We start from the raw sequence: 24,356 nt of genomic DNA, 5'->3' as shown, positions 1-24,356 counted from the left end.
AGGCTAAACCTAGGCATACAGAGTTAATTCTAAGCCCTAAAGTTGCATAGATTCAGGTTTAAGTTCAGAGCTTGTGACACAGGCATAGTGATGGGCAAAGTAGCGCTCATATGAAAAAGCTTCTAAAAGACCCTAGCTATGGGCACCTAGATAGAAAAGGCTCTGGAACCTGCTAGACATGGGCACTTAGTAGGAGTGCCCAGACTCTTTCAAACCTAGGGGCTTGATAGGAAGCTTGAAACCAGCATATCTCTAGAAAGGCCTTAGTCAACATTGTTAGAGCCTACGCACCCTAGAATTGTCTAGAAGGACTTTAATGGCCATACACTTACATTCATTGTAACCACAAGTAAGAAGAACCAAGTCATAGACTTAGGCATTGAACAATTGTATATAGCATCAAGTAAATAAAAGTTATAATTGCTTTAACTCTCTTTCCTAGCTTTCTCCCAAGTTCATAAGAAGCCAATAGAGTGCATAGCACAAGTGTTTAGCATAGAGTGAGAAAAAATGATGACTTAGGCACATGGATAGTAGTTTCCAGCCCAAGGCCACACGGGTGCTAGGCCTAAGCACCTGATCCATGACATGTGAACGGGCTTGGCCAAGCTAAGGCATTTTTTGTGGTCAATGAAAAGAGACCTTAAGATTGCCAAATAATTAAGAGACTTGGTCGGACCTAACCCACAACTATAGCTTTTACTTGCACCATCTTGAGGAGTCATTGCCCAATTTAAGTATCATGATCTGTAAGCTAGTCTAGGCCTAAAGGTTCTTTCCAAGTCGAGTGACAATTCAAGTTCTAGCGGGACAAAGTCTAACAGCTAAGGTGACTAGGCCTTAAGGTGCATTGGAGGTCTAGGTCATGGAGAACTAGCCCAAAATAGTGGGACGGATAGTGATCAAGACTCTAGAGGCTCAAGGATAGTGTTAAAGTTTGACAAGATTGAGCCAGGCACATAGGCAGCACTGGTGAGCAGTGCATGGCCACCCAATCAGACCTAAAAAAGTATTGATGATCAAGGTGCAATGTATGATTGGCCCTAGGTGTGGGCACACATGAACACAATCCTAAGAGGATTTGATTTTGAGGCTTCTAGAAGGCCCGATGCTTAGCATGATTTTAGCAAGTCAAAGATTAATCTGCAACACCAAATCTCTTAGAATCAAATATTGTAACTTATCTCTCAGAATCAAGGGTTCAAATCATTGTAATCTTTAAAGTTTATGAATGAATCTCTGGCACTTATTGTAAGGAGGACTCATATAAATGGAGTCCCTTACCTTCATTATACACACACTAGAACCATTAAGTAATAACATCTTTCTTTTGCCTTAAACCATTTTATTATTCTTTTGTTAGCCATTCTTTTGGAAATTGCTGTGCCCTTTTGTTGTGCAATGTATTGGGCAACCAAGCCTTGCAATCTAGAGTGTCCATGCATGGTTTCTTGTGTTAAGCTAATTTGGGATGTGAAATAGTCCATTCCCATGTCTTGAAGCTTGATAAACCAGGAACTTGGGTATTTACCTATGACAAGTAGTATTAGAGGCTAGTTTGAGGGAGCTTTTAGAGTAGGTAGTAGAACCAAATACTAGGGTGTATTAGAGCCTAGATCAAACCAAAGGTGGTGACTAGAGCTTTGGTTTAGAGTGTGGAGAGCTAGAGTTAGTGTCGATACTTGTTAAGGGACTTGCATAAGGGCATCCTATTGTGGTGTGTGAGCATTATGGTGAGTTATGTAGGCATCCTAATGTGTGTGTGCACATTTGACTATGTGGTTTAGGCAGTCTACTGCTTGCTGCAGGCATCCTAAAAGAAGTATTATGCTCATGTACTAGTGAAACACTTCTAGTGTGGTAGGTGTATGCATGCTAGAGTGCAAGATAAGTGCTCGACAAATTGTTCCTATATGCTGTGGGTGTGCTAGGCATGCTATGCTAATGTACCATGCTGATAGACTGGTGTGCTAGTTTGTGAGAACCAAAACCAAATTGCTTAAGTGCCTACTAGAGTTAAGGTAATCTTTTGGTTTGTCATTTATGGTCTAATAGTTTGTGTGTTTTAGGTTATGGCATGGCTAGGGAAAGCCAGACAAAGGGCCAAAGCGAGGTGCTCAAAGAGCATCCACCTACAGACAAGTGGGAGAAAGTGTTAGCAAGATATATGCCGATAAGCACTAAATTAGTGAAGTGTAAGAAGGCCATTCTTCAAAAAACAAATTGGTTCAAGGACATTGAGAGATCCTCAAATAAGGTAATGGAGAAGCTTATGCAGCATAATAAGGCATTGAAGTCTATGGTGACAACTTTGCAAGAGAAGTTAGCCAAGCTCAAGGTTGACCATGGTATATTACGAGCTACTATGGTTGCTAGTGTGGGCTTAAGACCTAGAGTAGAGGTGTCTAAGCATTTTATTAATAAAGTAAAGCCATGGATAAAGGCCAAGCTACAACGAAGAGGTGTGCATGAGTCGAGTCAGGCTAGAATTGCTACAAAATTGATTACTTTGGTTGAGTGCACCAAGTTTCCAAGGCCAAAAAGAAAAGGCCAGAGTAGGGGAAACACCAATGTTTGTTCTTAAAAGGAGGAAAAGGCTTTAAGAAAGCCCAAATTTCTCAAGACCAATAGAGCCACCAGTAAGAGCAAGGGGCCTTTGAGTTGTTATTTTTGTGCTAGTCCACATTAGGTCAGGGAATGCCCGAAGCTTTCAATAATTAAATGGGCAAAAGGGCTATCCGAAGGCAAGAGTAATAATGGTAAATAGCACTAGAAGGAGCCTAAGAAGGAGCGACTAAGTGCTAGTCAAGACTACTAAGGGGTTAAGACCTCTAGAGAAGCCATTAAAGGGAAACCAATGGTAGTTGAGTGCCATAGCATGAGTGCTATAGTGTAGCCAGATTCTTTACAAAAGAGTGTGCCATAGATAACTTAAAGGAAACTCCAAAAACATTGGTAGTGTATGTGAAAAAGGCCATTATAGTAGAGTGTTGAGGAACAAAAGATTGAGAATAGTGAAAGCTAGCAGAGTACATGTTTGATTATGGGATCAAAATGTTGGAAAACTAGTTTACGAGGTAGGAGTCAGAATTAGCATGCAAGGTGGGTGCATTATCCCCTAGTAATAAGGGCATTGTTGGAATAAATAGGGAGAATGTCATGGTCTCCAAGATGGTCTAGGCCTAGGGGTTTTCACTAAGTTGAGTGACAGTTCAAGTTCTAATAGGACAAAGTTTGACAGCCAAGTGAACCAAGCTTTAAAGCGCACTAAAGGTCCAAGTCATGGGGAACTAGTCGAGAACAATGGAGCAGGTAATGTTCAAGACTCTATAAGCTCCAAGAAGGTGTTTAGGTTTAACAAAATTAAGCTAGGCCTAGTGGAAGGTGCTAATGATCGAGGTGTGGGTGCACGATCGAGCACAGGTGCAGGCAAGCCTAAACATAATCTTGAGAGGATCAAATTTAAAGGCTTCTATAAAGCTTGGTGCCCAGCAAGATTTTAACAAGTCAAAGATTGTGTAGTAGCATTGAATCCCCATGAATCAAGGATTGTATCTTAGCTCCTAGAATCAAGGGATTGTAAGAGGGACTCAGTTATAAATAAAAATCCCTCACCCTTATTGTACACTCTTACCTTAAACCTTTTTGTTGTTTTTTTGTTAGCCTTTCTTCTAGCACTTGTTATGTCCTTTCATTTTACAGCATACTAGGTAGCCAAGCCCCATAGTCGAGAGTGTCTATGCACTATTTCTTGTCTTAGGCTAATCTGGGATGTGGAAGAGTCCATTTCCATATCTTGGAGTCACACAAGCTTGGTGCTTGAGTCTTGGCCTATGACATAGGGATTTGGTTTATGGTTTAGGGTAACATCAGCCATGTGTATGAGCTAGAGCTTAGCACAGTTGAGCCCCTTTTCCATATGCATGCTAATCAGTTGAAGCTATGGGTGCTTATGGGTCACCGGAGAAACCAATGGCTAGATAAAATGGCCAGAAGGCATGGACGGCCTGGATTTTGCTCCATGTACATTGTCATGGATATACACAATGATAGGCCCACCACGCACACCTATTCCCCTAGTATGGGTGAGAAGGTGGCTCGAACAACACCCACTAAAGAGCATGAAACAGTTTATGATATGCTAGTAGTAGACATTAAAGTGTGTAAAATGGGAACACTTTTTTGAAACAGGCATATCCTGCATCAAGGGTCTGCAGGTGCTAATGGTGGTCAAGGTATGTGCCCACACCAAGGCTTAACATGTGTTGATGGTGTTCAAGGTAAGTGCCTACACCAAGGGTCAGCCTGTACCGATGGTGTTCAAGGTAACTTCCCACACTAAGGGCCATCTTCTATTATTGCTGATCGAGGTATGTGGACACGCTAATCAAAGTTTGATTTTAGGCCATGGTGGACATGCTAGGCTCAAGCATATGCTGGTGTCACATTTTTTTGCCTAGGGTACCGTCATTGGAGCATTAATAAAGAACCCGACCGGTGGCATTGGGGGTTTTGACAATTGGAAGTGGAGGGTCAGGGGGTACTATACACATAATGTATGATAAGTGTTCATCATTGGCCCTTATAGTGGCCCCTTATCCTCCAAGAAACCTCGATGAGTAGCACCCCTTTAAAGAGCATAAGAGCTTTTACAAGTTTGCAGCCAGTAACCATTCCAGTGCTTAAAGTAGGGATGCCTTTTTCAAATGGCCATAAAATCTTTTACACTTCAATTTTTTTAGTTAAATTTTCTTGTGGATGCCAACAAAAATACAAGGATCAAATATACTAAACTTAAGGCCAAAACAACTTTTAAAAGAATTTCAAAAAATCCCTAACTATTAAAAGTTATGAAAATTGTGAAAAATAAAAAACAAGTCATTTTGACATGAAACTTCACATAAAGGCTTAAGGGATCAATATATGAATTTACAAGCCATAAAAATGGCATTGGCATTGTAGAAATATGAAGATGTTCTTGAACCCACCTACTACTTGATCATGGAATGCATGGTGTACAGCTCAAGCCCAAGATACCTGTTTATGGTGCATGGCCCAACATGTGCCTATGGTGGTTGAGGGAATTGTCCGTACTAAGGGCTAACATGTCCTAATATTGGTTAAAACATGTGCCAAGACAAAAGGCCAACATGTCCTGATAGTGGTAAAGGCATGTGCATGCATCGAGGGTCATTTGGTGTCAATGGTGGTCAAGGAATGTACATGTGTCATGATCCACAAACTATTCCAGGCCTAGGGGTTCTCTCTGAGTCAAGGAGCAATTCTAGTTCTAGCGAGATAGGGCTGATAGCCAACAAGACTAGGCCTTGAGGCCTAGGTCATGTGGAACTAGCACAAAATAGTGTTATGGGCAGTGATTAAGACTCAAAAAGGCTTAAGCAAGGTGTTTAGGTTTGGTATAATTGAACCAAACCCACGTATAGGCACTAGTGAGTGATGTGTAGGCACGTAATCGGACACAAGCGAGGTGTCACACATTGCACATTCCTTAGTCTGAAACCATATGTCTATATGGCACCAAGACTACTCTTAGTCTAGGTTAGCCTTTTTGCAAGTCTTGTTCTCTATGGATAGATAATTTTCTACTCCTTCAAGCTGCATACTCATGAGCCTTTCTTGGCTTGAACCCATAAGGTCACATGCACATTCCCAAACTCCATAGGGAGGAACCCAACTCCTATCATAATTCTTAGTCCATGAATCTCTAAGTGGCCCCAACACCCATTTTTACCTGTAGGCATCAAAATCCCAAACAGTGACCCTTATTGCTCATAAGGGTACATAGCCCCAGTTCTTATGATTTCATCTCATTCTGGCCTAGTGAGAACCCAACACCATGCTTGCCTATATGTATGCAAGCTCTCGTGCCTTGAACCTAAAGGCACAACACAAATGTTGGTAAGCAATAAGCCTAGAGCTACACTAGGCTCTTGTCTTATGAAACTCATATTTTTGGGCCTTAGCCTTTAGCCTCATTCTAGGCTACCTACATGCATGATGGACCCTTTACATCATGCCCATCCCATTTCAAAAGACTCAGGTGTGCTACCTTAATTGCAACACACCTCTACCAATTGGCCAAAAGGGTCTAGTAGTGTGCCTACCTGCTAGCCTGCTCATCCCTCAAGCTCGATGGTGCCCTTCCTACATAAATACCATCTTATGATCCTTGGTTGTACATCAAACTAGCTTAATGAGGGGAAATCGAAGGGAATAACGAATGCTAACATCTATCCCTATAGTTTATTGTAATGGCACAATACAAAGCTTGCCAACCCTGACCGTCGGTAGTTTTACAATGACTTAAGGAGACATCGTGCCACACTCGTGACTCAATGATACCCATCCACCTAAACACCATATGTGCCTAGGAATAGCTCATTTCAGACTAGCCAGGCCCTCACCTACCCATCAAGAGTGTAAGAGATTTCCTAGCCATCCTACTAAAAACTGTAAGACTGTCTGAATTAGGGACTAGCCACCTTAAGACCTTTCTTCAACCAACTCAAGGCCCAATAACTTGTCTTTTGGCCACCATATTTCTGGTGTTCCACTCGTTGCTCCACTAACCCACTCAATGGTGCTCGTCTATGGCTTCAACTGATAGCATCCTATTGACTACCCAACTTCAAGGCACCCGTTAATTGGCTCACACTTGCCCGTACATCTTAGGGCTTGGGGCTCACACTGCATGCATACACTATCCACAACATGTTCCAGGGCTTACACTACCTACACATAGCTCCAGAACCACTACCTTGACCATAAGGCTTCATCTGCTACTCAGCTTAAGGTTAATCATGGTAGGACCAAGGCACAATAGGGTTTGACCATGATGCTCTCCCTCATTTACTATGTCGATGCCTTTATCGATGGAAAAACCACACCCAACTTTCTTATTGCATATAGTTGACATTTTCTCATATGTCCCTCCTTTATGCCCTTAAAGATTTGGTTTAAGATCTCATCACATAAGGCACCACCTACTGTACTCATCCATTATCGAAGTAAAGGGATCATCATAGCTCCAATGCATCTTTGTATTAATTCCACTCTAGCTGACAGTTGTTTCATGTCATTGGTGCCATTGTACTATTTTACCCATGATCACATCATGTTCTAACCTCAAGGCACCCTTGTCAAGCATAACCATTAGTAGAATGAATGACCACCTATTTTGCCACACATCGATATGCCCTACTTGATGTGACCCATCACACTAACCACATATTTATGGCACCAATTGTTCAATGCACCCCTCTAGATGTGGTGTTTAGGTCAACCACACTCATACGACACCACCTATGATAGACCTTAGCATGGTGGCATTTGAACAATTTGGTCATCTCGTAACTCAAGTCATTTGGGCCCCTCTATGTTCACCCCTCTAGGTGTGGCCCTCTGGCCAACCATCTTTGTGGTGGCACCTTAATGCTCGTTATCTTAAACTCAAACGGATGCTCATATATCTCATAGGCTTCACCACCTTATCTTAGTTTCGTAGGAAATCACACATCTTTCCAACTTTTACTTGAACTCAGCTAATCTTTACACGCAACCATGTCTCTATAATAGTTCCATAACTCATCCTCAAAGGGCCAACTTAAGGCCCACACAAAACTCCAAGATCCACTTTACTACTCTAAACACCAAGTCTTTTAACTTGCTTAAACTCATCCAGTATACTAATCGAATGCAACTTGATTGCCAATACCATTGGCTTACTCAACTCGATTGGGTCCTCTGACCTAAACAAGTCATAAGGCCTTGTCAACTGGCTGACTCCTGCTAGTTTGCTTCACAAACTAAACACAATCATGGTTCACTGTCCACTACACCCATAAAGTCTTTTCCTTTGGCCAACATAAGCGTGGTCCACTAACCATCACAAACTCAAGGTTTTAATCCTTAACCAACTTAAATTCCTCTACCATTATAGAATGACTCCATGCTTGGACCCGAATACTTGGCTTGTACCCTTGCTAAGACACTTGCACCACATAATAAGTGCACTTAGTTTATTAATTAATCTTAAAAGGCTCATCTTAAATCCCTCAAGACCAGACACATCTTGGCCGACATGACCTTGCTTAACACCATTCCATGGTCTATATGTCTTTCACGTTTTGGTCTCATCTATTCGCCATCATTTAATGGGTATCGTATGCTTCCATAAGCTAACGTCGTTTACTAGGTGAGGTTAAACTCTCATACTCTTTCACTTGGCATCCAAAAGCCTACTCGATGACCTTACATTAAGGCTAATTTTCCTATAAGACACATTGATGGCTCTTTCTTGAACCCATATAGCCATTATATCATATTCTCAACCCGATAGCTTTATTTGAGCTTTGTACCATTTTAATATATCATTAACATGCTCGCGCCTAAGGCCACTTTAGTCTCATAGTTGAGCCAAACTAGGCACTGATACAATGTGTCATAGGCCGCGTGTTCTTTAGATAGAAACCACATATTTATATGGCACCAAGACTACTCTTAGTTCAGGTTAACCTTTTATGAGTTTTTTTCTCCATGGACAAATCATTTTTTAATCCTTCAAGCTGCATACTTGTGAACTCTTCTTGACTCAAGCCCTATAGGGTCACATGCACATTCTTAAACTTAATAGGGAAGAATGTAACTCCCATCACAATTCTTAGTCTATGAGTTTTATGGTGACCCCATGCACCTATCTTTGCCTATATGCATCAAGATCTAGAGCAGTGACCCACTTTGCTCACAAGGACACAGCCTTGTTCTTATGATTTTATCTCATTATGGCTTGGTAAAAACCCAACACCATGCTAGCCCATATCGTACACAAGCTCTTGTACCTTGAACCTAAAGGCATAACATAATTGCTAGTCAGCAGCCAACTTAAAGCCACATTAGGCTCATCTCATCCCATGAAACTCATATCTTATGGCCTTAGCCCTTAACCTCATTCTGCCATTCCATATGATGGACACCTTACATCATGCTCATCCCACCTCAAAGGAATCCAGTGTGCTATCCTAGCTACATCACACATTTATCAATTGGCCTTAAGGGTCTAGTAATGTGCCTGCCTACTAGCCCACTCATCCCATAGGATCAATGGTGCCCTCTACACAAACACCATCTCATGATCCCCAATTACTCATAAAATTAACTTAAAGAGGGAAAATTGAGGGGTAGAGTAAATGCTAACATCTAACTCATGGTTTAATGTAATGGCATGATGCGAGGCCTTCTAGCCCCAACTGTCTTTAGGTTTACAATGATTTGAGGAGACATTATGCCATACTCATGACTTGATAATGCCCTTCCAACTATACATCACATGTGCCTAGTAACTCACTTTAGACTAGCCAAGCCTCCATCTGTATCCCAACCAAAATGGGTAAAGAGCCAACACCAGTGTCTGCTTATAAAGAGCATAAGAGATATCCCAACCATTCGACCAGAAGTCATAAGACTATCTAAAATGAGGATATTTTTCTCCCTAGCCACCTCAAGGTCTTTCTTCAACCAACTCAAGGCCTAGTGACCTATCTTCTAGCCACCATAAGTTTGGCATTCCACTCGTTACTCCACCAACTCGCTTAAGGATGCTTGTGTATGGCTTTGACCAATAGCACCCGATTGGCTATCTACCTTTAAGGCACTTAAGCATTGGCTCACACTTGTTAATGCATCTTGGGGCCTAGGGCTCACACCACCTATACACACTATCATCAACACGTTCGAGGGCTTACATTACCTATGTATAGCTCTAGGAACACTATCTTGACCATAAGGCCTTATTCACTACTTAGCTCAAGGTCAATCATGGTAACACCAAGGTAAACCAGGGCCTAACCATGACACAAGGGCACTAATGATTAAGGTACGAGTGCACGATCAAACCCAATGGAAGATGCCTAAACACAATCTTGAAAGGATTAGATTTGAGGGCTTCTAGAAGTTTTAATATTGCAACATAATTTTTGATAAGATAAAATTATGCTGAGCACTTGAGTTTTATAGGCTGACTCAAGCATATTGAGTTAATTCCCTATCTAAAGACATACAAAGTTTGGCTTAAGACCAAAGCTTATGACACATCCAACAAGCATCATTTGGTGTCGATGAAGCTTGATGAGTGGACAAATGCCTTGAAAGGGATAAAAGAGTGATTGAAGGGTTATGGTACACATGCCACACCAACTGCTAGCATTTGGTAATGATGTTTAAGGTAACAACCTGCACCAAGGGCCATCATGTACTAATGGTGGTTGATACATGTGCTAAGACCAAGAGCTAACATGTCTTGATGGTGGTCAAAAGGGTCATTAGAAGTTGATGGTGGTCAAGGCATGTGCACGTGTCATGATCTATAAGCTGATCTAGGATTAAAAGTTCATTTTGAGTTAAGAAGTAGTTCCAGTTCTAGTAGGATAAGGTCTAACAGCTAGAAGGACTAGGACTTGAGGTGTAATGGAGGCTTAGGTCATGGAGAGCTAGCCTAGAATAGTAGTAAAAGTAGTGATCAAGACTTTAGATGCTTAGGCCTGGTGTTCATGTTTGGTAGCATTAAGCAAGGCTAAAATACAGGCACTAGTGAGTACTTATATGAATTTACAAGCCATAAAAATGGCATTAGCTTGGTCAAAGTGTGAAGATATGCCTGAACCCACCTACTACTAGTCATGGTATACATGGTACATGGCCCCGACCTAAGATACCTGTATGTGGTATATGGCCTAATATGTGTCGATGGTGTTTAAGGGAACTACCTTCACAAACGTTCAGCATGTGCCAATAGTGGTTGAAGCATGTGCTGATAATGGTCGAAGCAGTTGCCAAGACCAATGGTAGCACTTCTGTGCTTGGCATCATCAAACTTGTAATGCCACCATAGAGGTGTAATGTCCACAAGATACATAGAGGTGGTGCTTACCTTAATAGCATCCTCTTTGATGCCCATTACATGGAAATACTATTACATGCCCCATAAGAAGTTGTATACATCATTTATGAACCATGTTCCGTTAAACTGTTTTAGCTTGGAAACCTTGACCCTAGTCATAGGAGCTATTGTAAGTATGCCTCCCCCTATGGCTGTCTTACATGTGGAGAGCCTTCTCTTGAGTCCATCTCTTTCTTCATGGCCTCCACCAAGGCTTATAGGGTAAAGTTCTTATAGGTAAGGCATTCAATCTCTTTGGAAAGAGTTTGCCTTAACTCTTCCATGATCTCTTTTGAGACTAATTACTCTATTTGGTCTTTATACTTGTCTCACATTTTAGCCATGACCAACTCAACCTTGGCCAACTAAGCATCAAATGCTGAGATTATGTCCTTTTTTATGCCTTTCTTGCCCTTTCCAATAGTGCATGTCTTACAAGCCTTTTGCCCTTCAATGTGTTGGTGGCTCATCTCGAAAATAGACATTGTTTTGGATTAGGGTCGCATACCAAACTGTGCTTTGATACCAATTGTCATAGGCATCAATCCTTGCAACCATGTGGCCTTAGATAGGAAACTACTATTCATATATGCCTAAGTCAGCCTTTAACATAGTCAAGTGAGTGTGCATTCACTAAAGACTAGTAAGACCCTAGAGATAATCAAACACTATAGCATACTAAGAAAGCATTAGTGAAAGATCATAAGATCTTTTCTATTGCTAGAATAATGTGGTTATGTACAAATGTGCTTGAATAGCTTGTTGGTTCAAAAGTTCACAAGTTCATAAATTGGTCTTAGGGGGAAGATGGCACCCTTATTTATATTTGAGCCCTCATGGCCTACATGGTCACTAAGAAACCAAACTAAAGAGTAAAGTATATGGCTCTTATATATATTCTAGAGGGTTCCAAGGCCCTTAGATACATACAAGGTTAATTAGGGAATTTCAAGAAATGAGTTGGTTCTAGACACTTTGTGGCCCATCGAGTCCATAAGGTTCTAAGCTCATTTGTAGAATGCCCATGCCCTAGACCTTCTAGAAGCTTCTCTGCTTGGTGCTATAGTAATCATACCTATTTTTGTATGTAGCTCTTCTATTAAGTTCTATGCCCATGTGCTTGGTGTCATGGTCAGGCCATGGTATGCTCAATCCTACCCTGACTGAGTTTGAGCTAATTAATGGATGAGGCCTTGTGGTCAGGACAATGGTCCAAGAGCTATGTGCAAGTAGTGTAAGCCTTGGAACATGTTGGTGATAGTGTGTACGGGTGGTGTAAGCCCTAAGCCTCAAGATGCATGGGTAAGTGCAAGCCAATGGGTGGGCACCTTGGTGCCAAATAGCCAATCAAGTGTTATTGATCGAAGCCAAATACGGGCACCCTTGAGGGGGTTAGTGGAACAACAAGTGAAATGATGGAATTATGGTGGCTAAGAGATAGGTCACCTTACACTAAGTTGGTTGAAAAAAGGCCTTAAGGTGGCTATGAAAAAGTGTCTCCATTTTAGATAGTCATATGGTTCCTAGTAGGATGGTTGGGAAATCACTTATGCTCTTTATAGGGGATGACTGGTGTCAGCTCTCCACCACCCTATTAGCTAGTGTGCAAGTGGGGGTCTAGCTAGTTCGAAGTGAGCTACTCCTAGGCATATATAGTGTCTAGGTGGGTAGGCATCATCAGGTCACGAGTGCTGTATGGTGTCTCTTTAGGTCATGGTAAACTTGGGGATGTTTAGGGTTGATAGGCCTCATATCACGCTATTATGTTAAACTATTAGGTTTGGTGGTAGCATTTGCTTTGCCCCTTAATTTCTCCTTTATAAGCTAAAAATATCATGTGATGGTGTTTGCATAAGACGGGCATGTCAAGCTTGTTGGATAAGTGGGCTAGCAGGCAAGCACGTTGCCAGACCCTTATGGCCAAGGGGTAGAGGTATGCTATAGGAAGGTAGCACATGTGAGTTCCCTAAGGCAGGATAGGCATGGTGTCAAGTCTCTATCATGTGCGCTGGTAGCCTAAAATGAGGCTAAGGGCTAAAGCCTAGAGATATGAGTTTCATAGGATGAGACAAGCCTAGTGTGGCTTGGGCTTGGCTATTACCAGCATTAGTGTTACACCTTTGGGTAGAGCTTGCTTATGAAGAAAGCGAGCATGATGTTAGGTTCTCACCATGGTAGAATGAGATAATATCATGAGAACTAGGACTGTAAGCCCATATGTGTAAGGTGGGTTGGTGTTCTGGACATTGATGCTTACAAGCAAAGATAGATGCTCGAGGCCATCTTGAAAATCATGGCATGATGAGATGAAAAGAGTTGGGTTCCTCTTTATTGAGATTGGGACTACTTCGGGTGACTTTACGAGGTCTAAGCTTGGAATAGCTCATGAGTATGCACCTTAAAGGATAAAAAATGATCTATCCTTGGAGAAGTGGATTTGAGAAAGGTTGATCTTAACTAATAGTAATCTTGGTGCCACACGGATGTGTGGTTTGGGTCCAAGGAACACATAGCCCAGGACATTTTAGTATTAGAGCCATGTTTGCTTAGTGGTTAGACTAAGGTGGCCCTAGTTGTGGGCATAGTAATGATAGACCAAAGGGGTGCTAAGCTCAAAGAGAGTTATCAAGGTGTGATTGTGGTAATGTGGCTATATAGGCTAGACAATGAGCCACTGATGCATGCTATGGGAAAAATTAGCCTTGGTAAAAAGCCTTTAAGTGGACTTTTGGATGCCAAGCAAAAGGGCACAGGAGTTTAGCCTCACTTAGTGAATGATGTTAGCTCATGTAGGCATGCGATGCCTATTAAATGGTGGACAATAGATGAGACCAAAATGCAAAAAGGGCACACACCTTGAAATGGTTTTTAAGCAAAGCCATGTTGGATAAGATGCATATTGTCGCAAGGGACATGAATTGAGCATCAAGATCAGTGACTAACATGTACACTTGTTATGTGGTGTAGGTGCCTTAGTAGGGGTAAAAGCCAAGTATTTGGGGTCTAAGCGTGTAGCCAATCTACAGAGGCAGATAAGTTTAAATTGGCTAATGATTGAAACCATAAGTTTGTGATAGTCAATGAACCATTAAATCTAGTGGTTAGAGGACCATGAGAGTGTGCTAGTTAGTGGACTGTGCTTATGTTGGCCAAGAGAGAAAGCCTTATAAGATATGGTGCTCAATGGACCATGATAGTGTGTAGTTTAGTGGAACTAGCAAGTAGGAGTTGCCCAGTTGATAAGGCCTTAAGTTTTATGGGTTAAAAGATCGATTAAGTTAAGCAAAGTTGATGATATAGGTATTCAACTTTGCATCCATTAGTAGACTAGACAAGTTTGAGCAAGGCAAAGAGAAGCTGATTAAGTTAAGCCAAATATGGAGTCTTGAGTAGATACAGCCAATGGGATGTCCATGAGTTCGAGTATGTCAGTAGGCCTTGAGTACTGAGTGGGTTGGTGAACCATGAGACGTAGCCAATCAGGAGATCCTATGTTTAAAGTTGGATCAATGAATCCTTGAGCACTAAGTGGGCTTTGAGATGCCTTATGAGCTATGATAGAATCAAGGTAGATGAGTTGTGGAACCATTATGGAGATATGGTTACGTGCAGAGCTGAGTTGAGTATGAACAAAAATGGGGGAAACTTGTGATTTTTGGTGGTACTAACCCAAGGTAGTGAAGAATATGAGATATCTGAGCATTGAGTTTGAGTCTGAGATAGCAACCGCTAAGGTGCTACCATGAGGTAGTTGGCCAGAGGGCCACACCTAGAAAGGTGACCTTGGAAAGGCTGAAAGGACCCAAGTTGTGGAATAACCAAAGTGTTTAAATGCTATCATGTTAAGGTCTATTGTGGGTGATGTCACATGAGAGCAGTTGACCTAAACACCACATTTAGAGGGGTGCATCAAAAAGTTGGTACCATCGACGTGCGGTTGGTGTGATAGGTGACATCCAGCTAGGTGCACCAATGTGTGGCAAAGTAGGTGGCCATTCATTTGACTGAAGGTCATAATTGACAAGGGTGCCTAGAGGTTGCAACTTCGTGTAATCATGGGTGACATAGTACAATGGCACTTAATGAGAAACTGAGATTGAGTTTGATAGGCAAAATTGGAAACAAAACAAGAGGTGCAGTGGAGTAAAGATGAGACCCATAAACATCAACAATGAACAAGTACTTTGGGTTGTGTCTTATGTGACGGGATCTTAACCCAAACCTTGAAGGCACAAATGAGAGACAAATGAGAAATGTCAACTATGTGGAATAAGAGAGTTGGGCGTGGTCTTGGTATCAATGAGAACATCAACATAGTAAGTGTAGGAGAGTGTCATAGTTAGGCCTTGGTGTGCCCTGGTGTTGCCATGGTTGACCTTGAGCTAAGTAGTAAATGAGACCTTATGGTCTGGGCAATGGTCTAAGAGCTGTGTGTGGGCAATGTAAGACTTGAAACATGTTGGTGGTAGTGAATGCAAGCAATGTGTGCCTTAGGCCCTAAAATACACAAGCAAGTGCAAGCCAATAGGTGGGCACTCGAAGCCAAGTGGCCAATCAGGTGTTATCAGTCGAAGCCATGCATGGGCACCCTCAAGCGATTTGATAGAGGAATGAGTGGGATGTTAGAGTTATGGTGGTTAAGAGACAGATCACCAAGCATTGAGTTGATTGAAAAAAGGCCTTAAAGTGGCTAGGGAAAAAAGTGTCTCCATTTTAGATGGTCTTACAACTGTTGGTATGATGGCTGGGAAAACTCTTACGCTCTTTATAAAGGGCTGACTAGTGTCAACTCTCGACCACCCCGATAGCTAGTGGGTAGGTAAGGGCCTAACTAGTCTGAAGTGAGCTACTTTTAAGCACTTATGGTGTTTAAATGGGCGGGCATTATTGGGCCATGATTATGGCACTGTGTCTTTTTAGGTCATTATAAACTTAGGTATAGATAAGGTCGACGGGCCCTGTGTCGCACCTTTGCATTAAACCATGGGGTTAGGCTGTAGCATTCACTATGCCCTTTGATTTTTCCTCATTCAGTAAGAAGGATCATGAGATGGTGTTTACGTAGAAGGGCACCATCGGGTGAAGGACACCATTGAGCCTGAGGGATGAGCAAGCTAGCAGGCAGGTATGATGCTAGACCCTTATGGCCAATCGATTGAGGTATGTTGCAAGTGAGTTGAACACTTGAGTTTCCCAAGGTGAGATAAGCATGATATCAGGTGTCATTGATGCGTACAAGTAGCTTAAAATCAGGCTAAGGGCTGAGGCCCTAAGATATGAGTTTCGTGTGATGAAAGAAGCCTATTTGGCTTAAGACTGGTTGCGACCAGCATTGGTGTTGTACCTATAGGTTCTAAGCATGAAAGCTACGTATGATGTGGGTAAGCATGGTATTGGATTCTCACCATGCCAAAATGAGATAGTATCATGAGAAACAAGGCTATGAGCCCTTATGTACAATGTGGGTCAGTGCTCGACACCTTGATGCCTATGGGCAAAGATGGGTGCTTTGAGTTACATCAAGAATCATGGGTTGATAAGATGAAAGGAGTTGGGCTCCTCCCTATGGAGTTTGAAAATGTTATGGGTGACCCTACAACATCTAACCTAGAAAGAACATATGAGTATGTGGCTTAAAGGATCATAAATGATCTATCTAAAGAGAAGTAGACTTGACAAAGGCTGACCTCGACTAAGAGTAGTCTTGGTGCCACACAGACATATGGTTGTAATCTAAGGAATGCATAGCCTATGACATTTTGGTATTAGATCTATGTTTGGCTTAGCAGTGAGACTAAGGTGGCCTTAAGAGTGGGCATGATAATGATAGACTTAGGTGATGCCAAGCTTAAAGAAAGCTATCGAGGCACAATTGTGATTATGTGCCTATATAGGCTAGAGAATGAGCCATTGATGTGTGCTGTGGGAAAAATTTGCCAAGGTGAAAGGCCTTCGAGTAGACTTTTGGATGCCAAAAGAAGGGGCACAAGAGTTTAGCCTCACCTAGTGAATAAAGTTGGCTCATGCGAGCATGCGATGCCCATTGAGTGGTGGACAATAGATGAGACCAAAATGTAAAAAGGGCACACTCCTTAAAATGGTGTTTGAACAAGGCCATGTGGGCTAAGATGCATGCGGTCTCGAGGGGCACAAGTTGAGCATTGAGATTAGTGATTAACATATGCACTTGTTATGGCATGCAGGTACCTTAGCGAGGGTATGAGCCAAGTCTTTAGGGTCCAAGAATGGTGCCATTTTGCAAAAGTAGACAAGTTTGAGTTGGCCAAAGATTGCTATGAGTTTGTGGTGGTCAATGAACCATGAGTTCTAGTGGTCAGAGGATCATGAGAGTGTGCCAGTTAGTGGGCTATGCTTGTGTTGGCTAAAAGAGAAGGCCTTATGAGATGTGGTGCTTAATAGACCACTATAGTGTGCAATTCAGTGGAACAAGCAAGCAAGAGATGGCTAGTTGATAAGGCCTTAAGTTTTGTGGGTTAGAGGACCAATTGAGTTAAGCAAAATTGATGGTATTGGCATTCAAGGTTGCTTCCAGTCAGCAGATTGGATAAGTTTAAACAAGTTAGAGAAAAGCTTATTAAGTTAAGATAAATATGGAGGCTTTGAGTAGATGCATATAAAGGGATGGCTATGAGTTTGAGTAGTGGACCTTGAGTACCGAGTGGGTTGGAAAACCTTAAGATCAAGCCAATAGAAGACCTTATGTTTAGAGTTGGATCATTCGATTCTCAAGCACATAGTGGGCATTGAGATGCCCTATGAGGTATGCTAAAGTAAAGGCAGATGAGTTATAAAACCATCATAGAGATATGGTTGCTTGTAAAGTTGAGTTGAGTTTAAGTAAAAGGGGGGAGACTTGTGATTTCTAATGGTACTAAGCCAAGGCAATGAAGCCTATGAGATATTTGAGATTGAGTTTGAGTCTAAGATAGTAGCGTTAAGGTGCCACCATAAGGGTAGTTGGCCAAAGACCCATACTTAGAGAGGTGACCTTAAAAGGGCTGAAAAGACCCAAGTTGTGAGATGACCAAAGCATTTAAAGCCATCATGTTAAAGTTTATTGTGGGTGGTGCCTCATGAGTGCAGTTGACCTAAACACCACATCTAGAAGGGTGCATTAAAGGTTCAGGGCCGCAGGCATACAATTGGTGTGATGGGTCACATCCAGTGGGGTTCACCAATGTGTGGCAAAACAAGTGGCCATTCATTCTGCTAAGGGTTATGATTGACAAGGTTACCTCGAGGTCACAACTTAGACTGATCAAGGGTGAAACTATGTAATGGCATTTAATGTGAAACTGAGATTAAGCTTTATAGGCAAAAACAAAACTAGCACAAGAGCTGCATGGAGTAGGGATGGGACCCATTTACATTGGCAATGAATGAGTATTGTAGGTAGTGCATCATGTGATGGCATCTTGACCTAATCTTTGAGGGCATAAGTGAGAAACATATAAGAAAATGTCAACTATGTGCAATAAGAGAGTTAGGTGTGGTCGTGGCATCGATGAAGGCATTGACATAGTAAGTGTGGGAAAGTGTCATGGTCTAGCCCTGATGTACCTCTATCCTATCATGACTGACTTTGAGCTAAGTAATAGACAAAGCCTTATGGTTGAGATAGTGGTCCAAGAGCTATGCACCGACAGTGTAAGCCTTGAAACATGTTGGTGGTAGTGTGTATAGGGGGTGTGAGCCCTAGGCCCCATGATGCATGGGTAAGTATGAGCCAATGGGTGGGCACCCTAGAGTTGAGTAGCCAGTGAGGTGCCATCAGTCAAAGCTATAAGTGGCTACCCTCAAGTGGGTTGGTGGAGAAATAAGTAGAATCTTGGAATTATGCTGGCCAAGAGACAAGTCACCAAGCACTAAGTTGGTTGAAAAAAGGCCCTCAGATGGCTAGGGAAAAATGTGTCCATATTTCAAATAATTTTTTGGTTCCTAGTAGGATGGCTAGGAAATCTTATATGCTCTTTATAGGGGGACAACTAGTGTCAACTCTCCACCACCCCCTTAGCTAGTGAATAGGCAGGGGCCTAGCTAGTCTAAAGTGAGCTACTTCTAGGCAAATATGGTGTCTAGGTAGGCAAGCATTGTCAGGTCACGAGTGTGGCATAGTGTCTCTTCTAGTCATGGTAAATCTAAGGATGGTTAGGGTTGGTGAACCTTGTATCGTACCTTTGCTTAAAACTATAGGGTTGGGCAATATCATTTGCTATATGCCTCAGTTTCCCCTCTTTGAGGTGAAAGGACCATGAGATGGTGTTTGGGTAGGAGGGGCACCATTGAGCCTTAGGTATGAGTGGGCTAGTAGGCAGGCATGCTGCTAAACCCTTGTGGCCAATCAGTAGAGGTGTGCTACAGGTAGGTAGCACACCTAAGCTTTTCTTGGGCTTGATAGGGATGATGTCAGGTGTCCACCACACATTCAGGCAACCTAAAATGAGGCTAAAGGCTGAAGCCTTAGGATATGAGTTTCAGGGGATGAGATGAGCTTAATGTGGCTTGAGGCTGGTTGCTGACTAGCATTGGTGTTATGCCTTTGGGTTCTAGGCACGAGAGCTTGTGTATGATATGGCCATGTGTTGGGTTCTCACCATATCAAAATGAGATAATATCATAAGAACTAAGGTTGTAAGCCCTTATGTGCAAGGCAAGTCGATGCTCAAGACCTTGATGCCTGTGGAAAAAGATAGGTGGTTGTGGCCACCTTGAGAGTTATGGGCTGATAAGATGAGGGGAGTTAGGTTCCTCCCTATTAAGTTTGAGAATGTTGTGGGTGACCTTATAGGGTTTGAACTAGGAAATGTTCACAAGTATGTGGCTTAAAGGATTGGAAATGATCTATCCATGGAGAAGTGGACTTGAGAAAGGTTGACCTCGACTAAGAGTAGTCTTGGTGCCACATGGATGCATGGTTTTAATTTAAGGAACATGTGGCCCATGACATTTTCGTATCAGAGCCATGTTTGGCTTAGTAGTGTGTCTAAGGTGGCCTTAGGTATGAGCATGATAATTATAAACTAAGGAGTGTTAAGCTCAAAGAGAGCTATTGAAATGCCATTGAGATAATGTGGCTTCGGACTAGGGAATGAGCCATTGATGTGTGTTATGGACAAAACTGGCCTAGGTGCAAAGCCTTTGAGTGGACTCTTGGATGCCAAGCAAAAAGGCATGGGAGTTTAGCGTCATCTAGTGAATGGTGTTGGCTCGTGTGAGCATGTGATGCCCATTGAGTGGTGGACAATAGATGAGACTGAAATGCAAAAGGGGCTCACACCTTGAAATGGTGTTTGAGCAAGGCCATGTGGACCAAGATGCATGTGGTCCTAAGGGAGATGCGTTAGGTGTTGAGATCAGTGACTAACGTGTGCACTTATTGTGTGGTGCCGATGCCCTAGCAGGGGTACAAGCCAAGTATTTAGGCTCCAAGTATGGAGCAATTCTATAGAGGTAGACGAGTTTGAGTTGGTTGAGGATTAAAACCATGAGTTTGTAATGGTCAGTGAACCATGAGTTCTGGTGGTCAAAGGATCACTAGAGTATGATGAAAAGGCCTTATAAGGTGTGGTGCTCAACGGACCACAAACATTGTGCAGTTTAGTGGAACGAGCAAGTGGGATTTGGCTAGTTGATAAGGCCTTGGGTGAGGACCAATTAAGTTGAACAAAGCAAATGGTATTGGCATTTGAGTTTGCATCCAGTCAGTAAACTAGATGACTTTGAGCAAGGCAAAGAAAAGTCAATTGGGTTAAGCCAAATATGGAATCTTTGAGTAGATGCGGTGAGTGGGATGGCCATGAGTTAGAGTAGGTCAGTGGACCTTGACTACCGAGCGGGTTGGTGAACCCTAAGATAAAGATAGTTAAGAGATCTTGTGTTTACAGTTGGATCAATGGATCCTCGACATTGAGTGCACTTTAAGATGCCCTAAGAGCTATGCTAGAGTCAAGGTAAACAAGTTATGGAACCATCGTGAAGACATTATTGCATGTAGACCATGTAAAAGTGGGGAAGACTTGTGATTTCTGGTGGTACTAAGCCAAGGTAATGAAGCCCATGAGATATTTGAGCATTAAGTTTAAGTATGAGATAACGAGAGGTGTCACGACGAGGGCCATTGCCTAGAGCACCACACCTAGAGAGGTAACCTTGGAAGGGCCAAAAAGACCCAACTTGTGAGATGATCGAATTGTTTGAATGCCATCATGTTAAGGTCTATTATGGGTGGAGCCACTTGAGTGCGATTGACCTACACACCTTGTCTAGAAAGGTGCATTGAAGAGTCAGGCTGCATGCATGCGATTGGTGTGAAGGGTCCCATCCAGTAAGGTGTACTAATGTGTGGCAAAGTAGGTGGCCATTCATTCGACTGAAGGTTTAAACCCATCTCACATTCCCTATCGGTGGGTGAACAATCAAACACTTGGTGAATTTTGCTTCACAATGTAGGAAGGGCCAACATCGAAGGATTAAAAAGCAAGTTGCTATGAACACATGGCTGCCACAAGCCAGTTATCCCTGTGGTAACCTTTATGACATCTCTATCTTCAAATTTCAATGGTTTAAAATATCGATAGGCCATGTTTTCATGGTTCGTATTTGTACTAGAAATCATAATCAAAAGTGCTTTTTACCCTTTTGTTACACATGAGATTTATGCTCTCATTAAGCTCATCTTATGACAATTGCATTATCTGTTAACAAATATGCCGCCTAGCCAAACTCTCCACCTAACGATGTCTTTTGCCTAGATTGACTGATTGAAGCTAGCCTTGGGTCCAAAAAAATGGTCGTGCCTTGCCTCCAATTCATAGAATAAATAAAATAATGTTAAAAATAGTGGTAATTCAATTTATTCTGAAGGCTCCCACTTATACTACACCTCTTAAGTCATTTCACAAAGTTAGACTAGAGTTAAGCTTAACAAGGTCTTATTTCCCCACTAATTCGACCATGCCCGTTCCTTTGGCTATGGTTTTGATAGATAGTAGATAGGGATAGTAAGAATCTCATTAATCAATTCATGCTTGTTACTAATTAAATAATGGGGCATTTGGCTACCTTAAGAGAGTCATCGTTACTCTTGTCGTTTACTCGTGCTTGGTTGAATTCTCACTTTGACATTCAAAGCGGTAGAAATCAAATTGTATAAGCATTCGCAAGGATCATCACAATGCTTAATTAAATAGTTAGATTCCCTCTGTTTGTACTAATTTTGAGTTGACTGTTCATTACCCAGGGAAGGGCCTTGAGGGAGCCATTCCCAGTTCATCCTCCAGCCAGCATGCATCAACCTGCTCTTACCACAAGAGTAGCTTGAATAGTACACTGATAGCTGATGGGTTCGGGACTGAGACCCCATGCCCAGCCCTCAGAGTCAATCCTTTTCCTGAGGTTACAGATCCATTTTGCCAACTTTTCTTGCCTACATTCCATCAACCAGAGCCAGTTCACCTTGGAGACCTATTATGATTATGAGTATGACCAAGCACAAACTGCACTCAGTCCTTCAAATTTTCAAGGGCTACTAGGGGTGCAACAAACACTAAGTGACATGCAGTGTTCTTCTAGCCACTAGACCTTCTCTTCAATTAAGCCATTTCTAAGGTGGGCAGCCTATTAAACAAAAAGGCACCAATGTCTCTAGAGTCCCTAATGTTGCCAGCAATCATTGCATCTTGGTTTATGAATTTTAACCTCAAATGACTTTCAAAGCTCTTGTTGGACCCACTCACATAACCTTTCTCCTTTTTGGCCTTCAAGGTTCTCATTTCAATATTTGCTAGTACCACCAAGATCCACACTAATGGTTACTCCATTTGGGCTCACACCTTGGGTTTTGTGGCACCGTTACCCCTCTTACTTATCGGGGCTCGGCCCTTGCCTCGACATCCAAGCATAGATCACACGCTTAAGCGCCATCCATTTTTGGGGCTAGTTGATTTGGCTAGTGAGTTGTTAACACTCCTTAGTAGATTTTGACTTTTATGACTAGTATACAGTTAGGCACCATAACCCAGCTTTTGATTCATCTTACATTGCCAGTTTTGCTTACTAAAAATGGCTTACTTGGTGCTCTCGATTCTATGGTACTACTCAATGAAGTAACTGCACCACCCTAGCTATTTCAAGTTTGAGAATAGGTCAAGGGCTCTAGCTATGAATTGGCTTTAGGTTATAGAACTCACTAAAGACTCTAGCTATCTTAAGGGAAACTTCAAAGGGAACAAGCTACTAGCCAATTTGATTAGTCTTTCACCCCTATACCTAAGTCACACAAATGATTTGCTTGACAATATAATTGTAAGCCTCCACCAGAGTTTCCTCTAGCTTCATCTGGTTCAAACATAGTTCACCATCTTTCAAGTCTCGATAGGCATGCTTACACTCAAACCCTTTTTAGAATATCAAGGTCGATCAATGGTGCAACTACGAGGGATCCTGCCAATCAGCTTCTTTATGCCTTATGAGTTTTCTAGCCTATTAACTCACACACATGTTAGACTCTTTGGTCCATGTTTTAAGACAGGCCAGATGGGGAACCCATAGGTCAATGCTAGGAGCAAGTAGGTGTTGAGGCATGGTAAGACAATACATGCTATATTCCATGATTATAGTGACGATGTTTCTACGGACATATCAGAAGCCTAGGCTCGGGCCACTGCCATAACCTATGTGGTCCACACCTCAAGTCGATCGATAGATCAACTTTCATCATTCCACATCCAACTAGGGTGCATCGATGGCCTTTATCAGCTTCCCTCTTGATAATTTCATGCATTGTTTGACTATTTTTTCAAAATCCTTTTCATATTTCCCTCACGATATTTGTTTGTTATTGGTCTCTTGCCTATATTTAACCTTGGATAGAATTTACCTCCTAATTGGGGATGCATTCCCAAACAACCCAACTCACATACAATGCCTCATGGTGCGATAGGGTCCAAGCACAATGGGGCTTTCACCCTTTTTATACCCCTTTCCAGGAGACTTAGGCCAGGTCTACCATGGAGGATGCTTTTTTATACTACAATTCGAATGTCATAGGCACTCAATTCTTGTGCTGGGCTCTTCTCGATTTGCTCGTTATTATAAGGGAATCCTGGTAAATTTCTTGACCTTTGCTTATTGGTATACTTAAACTCAGTAGGTAATCCTAACTAACCTAGGGCCATGATGCAAGCATCGATTGAGCGATGTGGAGGGTCCAATGGGGTCTAGATGGACAATGAGCATGCATCACTAGAGATAAGGCACGCCAAGAGCTTTACCACCAATGCTTATGAAACTATCATTGCAGGGGACTCCCTTTTGGGCCAACCATGATCGATGAGATCATGGGAGGCCATCTTTCACCCCCTTACCCAAAGCCTAATGGGCA

The 24,356-nt window shown here is 42.2% G+C and overlaps 1 pseudogene; it reads right to left on the bottom strand.

The window, feature by feature from the left end:
- Positions 1-21,066: 21,066 nt before the first annotated feature.
- Positions 21,067-24,149, bottom strand: LOC149512411 (25S ribosomal RNA; annotated as a pseudogene).
- Between the last annotated feature and the right edge of the window lie 207 nt (positions 24,150-24,356).

The sequence above is a fragment of the Durio zibethinus genome, chromosome 22, assembly GCF_047325235.1.
Source record: "Durio zibethinus cultivar Kanyao isolate XHJ-2024 chromosome 22, ASM4732523v1, whole genome shotgun sequence".
Lineage (NCBI taxonomy): Eukaryota > Viridiplantae > Streptophyta > Magnoliopsida > Malvales > Malvaceae > Durio > Durio zibethinus.
The sequence above is the reverse complement of the archived record's forward strand: the minus strand, read 5'-3'. Positions and strand labels throughout refer to the sequence as shown.